This window comes from Garra rufa, unplaced genomic scaffold (assembly GCF_049309525.1).
Source record: "Garra rufa unplaced genomic scaffold, GarRuf1.0 hap1_unplaced_001, whole genome shotgun sequence".
NCBI lineage: Eukaryota > Metazoa > Chordata > Actinopteri > Cypriniformes > Cyprinidae > Garra > Garra rufa.
In genome coordinates this window covers 17835141-17846865 of record NW_027394276.1, presented here as the reverse complement: position 1 = coordinate 17846865, position 11725 = coordinate 17835141, and positions in this window count along the sequence as shown.

Below are 11725 nucleotides of genomic sequence, written 5' to 3'. Positions count from 1 at the left end.
GAATGAGATATCTTCACAAAACTCGACACACAGGTGTATAAGCTTAATCTTTGGTCAAATCAAAAAAATTGCGGAGCTTGTCCACTTGGTGGCGCTATAATGCGGAAAAAGCATATAAACAGTTATAAATACACAGCCATTAGTCCGATCGACTTGAAAATTGGTATGCAGTGACTTGGACCAAAGGGGCACAAGTGTCTATGAGGACATTGGCGTATCTCAAAAAACATGGCCGCCATTGGCCAATGAAGTTTGAGCACCTATTTGACAAGGTTAACGGAGGTCAATCAGAACGAAACTCGGTGAGCATGTTCAACTCATGACCCTAAAGGTGTGTAAGAATTTTGAAAGAAATCGGCCACTAGTTGGCGCTATCGAGTTTTTTGGCTCTGTAATCGCGCTGCGTTTCACACATCCACACAATATGAATATCATTTGATAGATCCCCTCATGCAGAGAAACTTTGCCTCAAGAACCATTGCTCTCAATCAAATCCTTCATTAATTATTCACAAATATGTTAAAAACCTACTTTTGCGAACTAGTCCTAGGTTTTTCGCCCGATCTGGATCAAACCACTGCAGTAATATTCTCTGGACTCTCTAGATCAATAATTATCAAAAAAATGTTGAATTTTGTCCTTTGGTTGGCTATAATGGGCTAATTTAGAAAAGGGGGTGTGACCACACATACTCAAAAGCCTATAAAAACTAAACAAAAACTCAAAACTTTACGACAATTGGTGACAACATGTACCCGATGACCCTTAACAAGCATGTGAAGTTTCATGACGATCGGACCATAGGTGGCGCTATAACAGTTAAAATTGTGAAAAAAACATGATATTTCTACTGTATATTGAACTAAAAACCCAATTAAACGTCGATATCTTCACATATACAATATATCTTCATATCATATGATAGATCTCCTCATTCTGAACAACTTTGCCTCTAGAACCAATGTTGTCAATCAAACTGTTCTTTTAATACGTGAGATGATTTTAAAAACATACTTTAGTGAACTCGTCCTGGGTTTTCCACCCATACTCAATAAAATCAGTGCAGTACAATTCTCCAGACTCTCTTAGTCAATAATTATCAAAGAAATGTTAAAGATTTGCATTTGGACAGCTATAACAGAGCCATTTCATAATAAGCTTTTTTATCTAGTGTAGATTAAAGTATAAAATTACTAAAATAAAGCAAAAATTCACAAACCTAAGTAAAATTATGTATCATGTGATTCAAAACAAGCATTTGTTTATGGACACTGAGCAAAAAAAGGCAATTTAATAGTCATAAAGCTTAAAAACAATTCACCTTTTATTTGAACAAAATTACAACTATAGCCACTAGAGGGCAGTAGAATACCACTAATGGGCTTTACACATATTGCTTGAACAGTGCTTTGTATGGTTTGATGGCTTTATATAGTTTTGAATTTATATGTAAATGATACTAAATCACTGTTATAACTTTTCAAATCACATTAAGCCAAAGTTTGAAACTTAATTTATACAGATATATCATATTTGACAATTACACATGATTATGATTACAGTGAAACATGACAATGATATATAAAATCTTAAAAACGCAAGTTTTAAGCATTTTGTTACTTATTTATTATACAAATCTCTTATGTGCACCAAAATATGTCTGTGTGTGATCATGCTTAAAGAACATAACAGTTTAACCATTTCATTTCTGTGTATGTTTCTGTTTGTGAGTGTACTCTTCATCATGGATATGTTCTGGTGTCAGTCATGTATTTCATGTTGGCCTACATCCTACCAGTATAGAAGCCATAAAGGCCTTAAATACTCGAACCCCGTTAATTGCTGCTTGCAGCTATATTTAGGGGTTCGAGTGCGTAGCACTGAATCCCTATTGTTTTTGTTAGGATTTTTATTAGGGGTTCGAGTGCGTAGCACTGAATCCCTATTGTTTTTGTTAGGATTTTTATTATTATTATTATTATTATTATTATTATTTTTCTGCCGTAAAACTGAACGGGCAGCCCAAACCGTAAGGCCTAGAGACTTGAAACTTGGTCAGATGATAGAGCAAAAATCGAGGAGAACCTCACAAAGAATCAGCCCAATCGGACCATAGGTGGCGCTATAGCGAACAGAAACGCGAAACCTATCATAACTCCTAAACCGTTTGTCCTAGACTCAAGTGTCTTATATCACTGGAATCCTTGGCTCAATCAAAACAAAATGGCTATCTCCGATTTCATTTCCGGTATGCAAATTTTTCCGCCATTTTGAAATTTGTCCAAAACCTACTTTTGCGAACTAGTCCTAGGTTTTTCGCCCGATCGGAACCAAACCAGTGCAGAAATATTCTCTGGACACTGAATATCAATAATTATCAAAAAAAAGTTGAACTTTTGACTCACGGTTGCAAAGGGCCACAAAAACGTTCGAAAGTGACGGGGCCACTTTTACTAAAATGGCTATAACTTTTGAATGGAATGAGATATCTTCACCAAACTCGACACACACGTGTATAAGCTGAATCTTTGGTGAAATCAAAAAAATTGCGGAGCTTGTCCACTTGGTGGCGCTATAAGGCGGAGAAGACATATAAACAGCTATAAATACACAGCCGTTAGTCCGATCGACTTGAAAATTGGTATGCAGTGTCTTGGGCCAAAGGGCCACAAGTATCTATGAGGACATTGGCGTATCTCAAAAAACATGGCCGCCATTGGCAATTGAAGTTTGAGCACCTATTTGACAAGGTTAACGGAGGTCAATCAGAACGAAACTCGGTCAGCATGTTCGACTCACGGCCCTAAAGGTCTGCAAGAATTTTGAAAGAAATCGGCCACTAGTTGGCGCTAACGAGTTTTTTGGCTCTGTAATCGCGCGGCGTTTCACACATCCACACAATATGCATATCATTTGATAGATCTCCTCATGCCGAGAAAAATTGCTTCAAGAACCATTGCTGTCAATCAAATCATTCATTAATTATTCACACATTTGTTAAAAACCTACTTTTGCGAACTAGTCCTAGGTTTTTTGCCCGATCTGGATCAAACCACTGCAGTAATATTATCTGGACTCTCTAGATCAATAATTATCAAAAAAATGTTGAATTCTGTCTTTTGGTTGGCTATAATTGGCTCATTTAGTAAAGGGGGCGTGGTAATATATATCCAAAAGCCAATAAAACCTAAACAAAAACTCAAAACTTTACAAAAATTGGTGACAACGTGTACCCCATGACTCTTAATAAGCATGCAAAGTTTCATGAAGATTAGACAATAGGTGGCGCTATAACAGTTAAAAAGGTGTCAAAAACATGATATTTCTATTGTATAAAGAACTAAAAACCCAATGAAACGTCCAAATATTCACATATACACTATATCTTCATATCATATGATACATCTCCTCATTCTGAACAACTTTGCCTCTAGGACCACTGTTGTCAATCAAGCTGTTCTTTTAATACGTGAGATAATTTAAAAAACATACTTTGGTGAACTCGTCCTGGGTTTTGAACCCATAGTCAATAAAATCACTGCAGTACAATTCTCCAGACTCTCTTGGTCAGTAATTATCAAAAAAAGTTGAACATTTGCATTTGGACAGCTATAACAGGGCCATTTCATAATATGCTTTTTATCTAGTGTAGATTAAAGTCTACAAATACTTAAATAAAACAAAAATTCACAAACCTAAGTAAAATTATGTATCATATGATTCAAAACAAGTATATATTTATGGCAAAAAAGGCAATTTAATAGTTATAAAGCTTAAAAACAATGCACCTCTATTTCAATAAAATTACAACTATAGCCACTAGATGGCAGTAGAATACCACTATTGGGCTTACACATGTTAATAGAACAGTGCTTTGTAGGGTTTAATGGCTGTATTTAGTTTTGAATTTATATGTAAGTGATACTAAATCACTTTTATAACTTTTCAAATCACATTAAGCCAAAGTTTAAAACTTAATTTATACAGATATATCATATTTGACAATTACACATGATTATGATTACAGTGAAACATGACAATGATATATCAAATCTTAAAAACACAAGACTTAAGCATGTTGTCACTTATCATTTATTGTACAAATCTCTTATGTGCAACAAAATATGTGTGCATATGTCTGTCTCTGTAATCATGCTTAATGAACACAATAGTTTAACCATTTCATTTCTGTGTATGTTTCTGTTTGTGAGTGTATTCTTCGTAATGGATATGTTCTGGTGTCAACCATGTATTTTATGTTGGCCAACACCCTAACAGTATAGAAGCCGTAAAGGCCTTAAATACTCGAACCCCGCTCAATGCTGCTTGCAGCTTTAATTATTATTATTATTATTATTTTTCTGCCGTAAAACTGAACGGGCAGCCCAAACCGTAAGGCCTAGAGACTTGAAACTTGGTCAGATGATAGAGCAAAAATCGAGGAGAACCTCACAAAGAATCAGCCCAATCGGACCATAGGTGGCGCTATAGCGAACAGAAACGCGAAACCTATCATAACTCCTAAACCGTTTGTCCTAGACTCAAGTGTCTTATATCACTGGAATCCTTGGCTCAATCAAAACAAAATGGCTATCTCCGATTTCATTTCCGGTATGCAAATTTTTCCGCCATTTTGAAATTTGTCCAAAACCTACTTTTGCAAACTAGTCCTAGGTTTTTCGCCCGATCGGAACCAAACCAGTGCAGAAATATTCTCTGGACACTGAATATCAATAATTATCAAAAAAAAGTTGAACTTTTGACTCACGGTCGCAAAGGGCCACAAAAACGTTCGAAAGTGACGGGGCCACTTTTACTAAAATGGCTATAACTTTTGAATGGAATGAGATATCTTCACCAAACTCGACACACACGTGTATAAGCTGAATCTTTGGTCAAATCAAAAAAATTGCGGAGCTTGTCCACTTGGTGGCGCTATAAGGCGGAGAAGACATATAAACAGCTATAAATACACAGCCGTTAGTCCGATCGACTTGAAAATTGGTATGCAGTGTCTTGGGCCAAAGGGCCACAAGTATCTATGAGGACATTGGCGTATCTCAAAAAACATGGCCGCCATTGGCAATTGAAGTTTGAGCACCTATTTGACAAGGTTAACGGAGGTCAATCAGAACGAAACTCGGTGAGAATGTTCGACTCACGGCCCTAAAGGTCTGCAAGAATTTTGAAAGAAATCGGCCACTAGTTGGCGCTAACGAGTTTTTTGGCTCTGTAATCGCGCGGCGTTTCACACATCCACACAATATGCATATCATTTGATAGATCTCCTCATGCCGAGAAAAATTGCTTCAAGAACCATTGCTGTCAATCAAATCATTCATTAATTATTCACACATTTGTTAAAAACCTACTTTTGCGAACTAGTCCTAGGTTTTTCGCCCGATCTGGATCAAACCACTGCAGTAATATTCTCTGGACTGTCTAGATCAATAATTATCAAAAAAATGTTGAATTTTGTCCTTTGGTTGGCTATAATGGCCCAATTTAGAAAAGGGGGTGTGACCACACATACTCAAAAGCCTATTAAAACTAAACAAAAACTCAAAACTTTACAAAAATGGGTGTCAACATGTAGCAGGTGACCCTCAACAAGCATGCAAAGATTCATGACGATCAGACCATAGGTGGCGCTATAACAGTTAAAAAGGTGTCAAAAACATGATATTTCTATTGAATATAGACCTAAAAACCCAATTAAACGTCAATATCTTCACATATACACTATATCTTCATATCACATGATAGATCTCCTCATTCTGAACAACTTTGCCTCTTGGACCAATGTTGTCAATCAAACTGTTCTTTTAATACGTGAAATAAATATAAAAACATACTTTGATGAACTCGTCCTGGGTTTTCAACCCATACTCAATAAAATCAGTGCAGTACAATTCTCCAGACTCTCTTAGTCAATAATTATCAAAAAAATGTTGAAGATTTGCATTTGGACAGCTATAACAGAGCCATTTCATAATATGTTTTTTATCTAGTGTAGATTAAAGTCTACAAATACTAAAATAAAACAAAAATTCACAAACCTAAGTAAAATTATGAATCATATGATTCAAAACAAGCATATGTTTATGGACACTGGGCAAAAAAAGGCAATTTAATAGTTATAAAGCTTACAAACAATGTACCTCTATTTCAATAAAATTACAACTATAGCCACTAGATGGCAGTAGAATACCACTAATGGGCTTACACATGTTAATAGAACAGTGCTTTGTAGGGTTTAATGGCTTTATGTAGTTTTGAATTTATATGTTAGTGATACTAAATCACTGTTATAACTTTTCAAATCACATTTAGCCAAAGTTTAAAACTTAATTTATACAGATATATCATGTTTGACAATTACACATGATTATGATTACAGTGAAACATGACAATGATATATCAAATCTTAAAAACGCAAGTTTTAAGCATTTTGTTACTTATTTATTATACAAATCTCTTATGTGCAACAAAATATGTGTGCATCTGTCTGTGTGTGATCATGCTTAATGAACATAACAGTTTAACCATTTCATTTCAATGTAAGTTTCTGTTTGTGAGTGTACTCTTCATCATGGATATGTTCTGGTGTCCGCCATCAATTTCATGTTGGCCTACACCCTACCAGTGTAGAAGCCATAAAGGCCTTAAATACTCGAACCCCGTTAATTGCTGCTTGCAGCTATATTTATTATTATTATTATTATTATTATTATTTTTCTGCCGTAAAACTGAACGGGCAGCCCAAACCGTAAGGCCTAGAGACTTGAAACTTGGTCAGATGATAGAGCAAAAATCGAGGAGAACCTCACAAAGAATCAGCCCAATCGGACCATAGGTGGCGCTATAGCGAACAGAAACGCAAAACCTATCATAACTCCTAAACCGTTTGTCCTAGACTCAAGTGTCTTATATCACTGGAATCCTTGGCTCAATCAAAACAAAATGGCTATCTCCGATTTCATTTCCGGTATGCAAATTTTTCCGCCATTTTGAAATTTGTCCAAAACCTACTTTTGCGAACTAGTCCTAGGTTTTTCGCCCGATCGGAACCAAACCAGTGCAGAAATATTCTCTGGACACTGAATATCAATAATTATCAAAAAAAAGTTGAACTTTTGACTCACGGTCGCAAAGGGCCACCAAAACGTTCGAAAGTGACGGGGCCACTTTTACTAAAATGGCTATAACTTTTGAATGGAATGAGATATCTTCACCAAACTCGACACACACGTGTATAAGCTTAATCTTTGGTCAAATCAAAAAAATTGCGGAGCTTGTCCACTTGGTGGCGCAATAAGGCGTAAAAGACATATAAACAGCTATAAATACACAGCCGTTAGTCCGATCGACTTGAAATTTGGTATGCAGTGTCTTGGACCAAAGGGCCACAAGTATCTATGAGGACATTGGCGTATCTCAAAAAACATGGCCGCCATTGGTCAATGAAGTTGGAGCACCTATTTGACAAGGTTAACAGAGGTCAATCAGAACGAAACTCGGTGAGCATGTTCGTCTCATGCCCCTAAAGGTCTTTAAGAATTTTTAAAGAAATCGGCCACTAGTTGGCGCTAACGAGTATTTTTGGCTCTGTAATCGCGCGGCGTTCCACACATCCACACAATATGCATATCATTTGATAGATCCCCTCATGCAGAGAAAAATTGCTTCAAGAACCATTGCTGTCAATCAAATCCTTCATTAATTATTCACAAATATGTTAAAAACCTACTTTTGCGAACTAGTCCTAGGTTTTTCACCTGATCTGGATCAAACCACTACAGTAATATTCTCTGGACTCTCTATATCAATAATTATCAAAAAAATGTTGAATTTTGTCCTTTGTTTGGCTATAATAGGCTAATTTAGAAAAGGGGGTGTGACCACACATACTCAAAAGCCTATAAAAGCTAAACAAAAATTCAAAACTTTACGAAAATGGGGGACAACATGTAGCAGATGACCATTAACAAGCATACAAAGTTTCATGACGATCGGACCATAGGTGGCGCTATAACAGTTAAAAAGGTGTCAAAAACATGATATTTCTATTGTATAAAGAACTTAAAACCCAATTAAACGTCAATATCTTCACATATACACTATATCTTCATATCATATGATAGATATCCTCATTCTGAACATCTTTGCCTCAAGGACCAATATTGTCAATCAAACTGTTCTTTTAATACGTGAGATAATTAAAAAAACATACTTTGGTGAACTCGTCCTGGGTTTTCAACCCATACTCAATAAATTCAGTGCAGTACAATTCTCCAGACTCTCTTGGTCAGTAATTATCAAAAAAATGTTGAACATTTGCATTTGGACAGCAATAACAGGGCCATTTCATAATATGCTTTTTATCTAGTGTAGATTAAAGTCTACAAATACTAAAATAAAACAAAAATTCACAAACCTAAGTAAAATTATGTATCAAATGATTCAAAACAAGCATATGTTTATGGACACTGGGCAAAAAAGGCAATTTAATAGTTATAAAGCTTAAAACAATGCACCTCTATTTCAAAAAAAATACAACTATAGCCACTAGATGGCAGTAGAATACCACTAATGGGCTTACACATACAGATTTACCAGAACAGTGCTCTGTATGGTTTAATGGCTTTATATAGTTGTGAATTTATATGTAAATGATACTAAATCACTGATATAACTTTTCAAATCACATTTAGCCAAAGTTTAAAACTTAATTTATACAGATATATCATATTTGACAATTACACATGATTATGATTACACTGAAACATGACAATGATATATCAAATCTTAAAAACACAAGACTTATGCATGTTGTCACTTATCATTTATTGTACAAATCTCTTATGTGCAACAAAATATGCGTGCATCTGTCTGTGTCTGTAATCATGCTTAATGAACACAATAAATTAACCACTTCGTTTCTGTGTATGTTTCTGTTTGTGAGTGTATTCTTCATAAGATATGTTCTGGTGTCAGCCATATATTTCATGTTGGCCAACACCTTAACGGTATAGACGCCGTAAAGGCCTTAAATACTCGAACCCCGTTCAATGCTGCTTGCAGCTTTAATTATTATTATTATTATTATTATTTTTCTGCCGTAAAACTGAACGGGCAGCCCAAACCGTAAGGCCTAGAGACTTGAAACTTGGTCAGATGATAGAGCAAAAATCGAGGAGAACCTCACAAAGAATCAGCCCAATCGGACCATAGGTGGCGCTATAGCGCACCGAAACGCGAAACCTATCATAACTCCTAAACCGTTTGTCCTACACTCAAGAGTCTTATATCATTGGAATCCTTGGCTCAATCAAAACAAAATGGCTATCTCCGATTTCATTTCCGGTATGCAAATTTTTCCGCCATTTTGAAATTTGTCCAAAACCTACTTTTGCGAACTAGTCCTAGGTTTTTCGCCCGATCGGAACCAAACCAGTGCAGAAATATTCTCTGGACACTGAATATCAATAATTATCAAAAAAAAGTTGAACTTTTGACTCACGGTAGCAAAGGGCCACCAAAACGTTCGAAAGTGACGGGGCCACTTTTACTAAAACGGCTATAACTTTTGGATGGAATGAGATATCTTCACCAAACTCGGTACACGTGTGTATAAGCTTAATCTTTGGTCAAATGAAAAAAATTGCGGAGCTTTTCCACTTGGTGGCGCTATAAGGCGGAAAAAACATATAAACAGCTATAAATACACAGCCGTTAGTCCGATCGACTTGAAAATTGGTATGCAGTGTCTTGGACCAAAGGGCCACAAGTATCTATGAGGACATTGGCGTATCTCAAAAAACATGGCCGCCATTGGCCAATGAAGTTTGAGGACCTATTTGACAAGGTTTACGGAGGTCGATCGGAACGAAACTCGGTGGGCATGTTTGACTCATGACCCTAAAGGTCTGTAAGAATTTTGAAAGAAATCGGCCACTAGTTGGCGCTAACGAGTATTTTTGGCTCTGTAATCACGCGGCGTTTCAGACATCCACACAAGATACATATCATTTGATAGATCCCCTCATGCAGAGAAATTTTGACTCAAGAACCATTGCTGTCAATCAAATGCTTCATTAATTATTCACAAATATGTTAAAAACATACTTTTGCGAACTAGTCCTAGGTTTTTCGCCCGATCTGGATCAAACCACTGCAGTAATATTCTCTGGACTCTCTAGATAAATAATTATCAAAAAAATGTTGAATTTTGTCCTTTGGTTGGCTATAATCAGCTAATTTAGAAAAGGGGTGTGACCACACGTACTCAAAAGCCTATTAAAACTAAACAAAAACTCAAAACTTTACAAAAGTGGGTGTCAACATGTACGAGGTGACCCTTAACAAGCATGCAAAGTTTCATGAAGATCGGACCATAGGTGGCGCTATAACAGTTAAAAAGGTGTCAAAAACATGATATTACTATTGTATATAGAACTAAAAACCCAATTAAACATCAATATCGTCACATATACACTATATCTTCATATCATATGATAGATCTCCTTATTTTGAACAACTTTGCCTCTAGGACAACTGTTGTAAATCAAACTGTTCTTTTAATACGTGAGATAATTTAAAAAACATACTTGGGTGAACTCGTCCTGGGTTTTCTACCCATACTCAATAATATCAGTGCAGTACAATTCTTCAGACTCTCTTGGTCAATAATTATCAAAAAATGTTGAACATTTGCATTTGGATAGCAAACAGGGACATTCAAAAATATGTTCTTGACACAGTTTACACAAAAAGCCTAAAAAATGCTCAAAGAAAGCACTCTTTACTTCATAAAATTATGCATAATTTCATTCTAAACAAGAAGGCAAAATTTACAAGAGATTGGGCAAAAAATAACACTATAACAACTATATAAACGTTAAAAAACACAATAGTGCATTAAACTGAATGAAATTGCAATTTTAACCACTAGATGGCAGCTCGAGACCAATAATGGGCTCATTCATCAACTGAAACAGTAGTTTATGAGTTTTCTTATGGCTTCATGCTAATAAAATCACTGTAATACATTTAAAGTCATGTTTAGGCAAAGTTTACTATTTAGTTCAAACAGACATATCAGTTTTTACAATTATGCCAGAATATGGTTACATTGCAACCTGAAAATTACATATAAACTCTTAAAAGGACCTTCAGTAAATGTTATATTAGCCATCATTTATTACAGAAATCTTTTATGTGCAACAAAATGTGTGTGCATGTGTTTGTGTGTGTAAACGGGCAGTCGAAACCGTAAGGCCTAGAGACTTGAAAGTTGGTCAGATTATAGAGCAAAAATCGAGGACAACCTGACAAAGAATCAGCCCAATCGGACCATTGGTTGGCGGTACAGCTTTGCCTCTAGGAACACTGCTGTCAATCAAATTCTTCTTTAAATGTTTGATATTATTTAAAAAACCATGATCTACTTTATCCAAAATTTATAAATCCAAAAAGAAAGCAAAAATGTACAAACATAAGTAAATTAATAATCCTATGACTCTAAACAAACATATATTGTATTGAGATTGGGTAAAAAAGGCAATGTAGTAGTTATAAAGCTTAAAAACAATGCATGTCTATTTGAAACATGAAATTGCAACTATAGCCAGTAGATGGCAGTAGAAGACTGCTAGTGCGTGTGTTAATTTTAGCAGAACAGTGTTTTTTTATTTTTATGACTTTTTATGCTTGTGAAAGCATA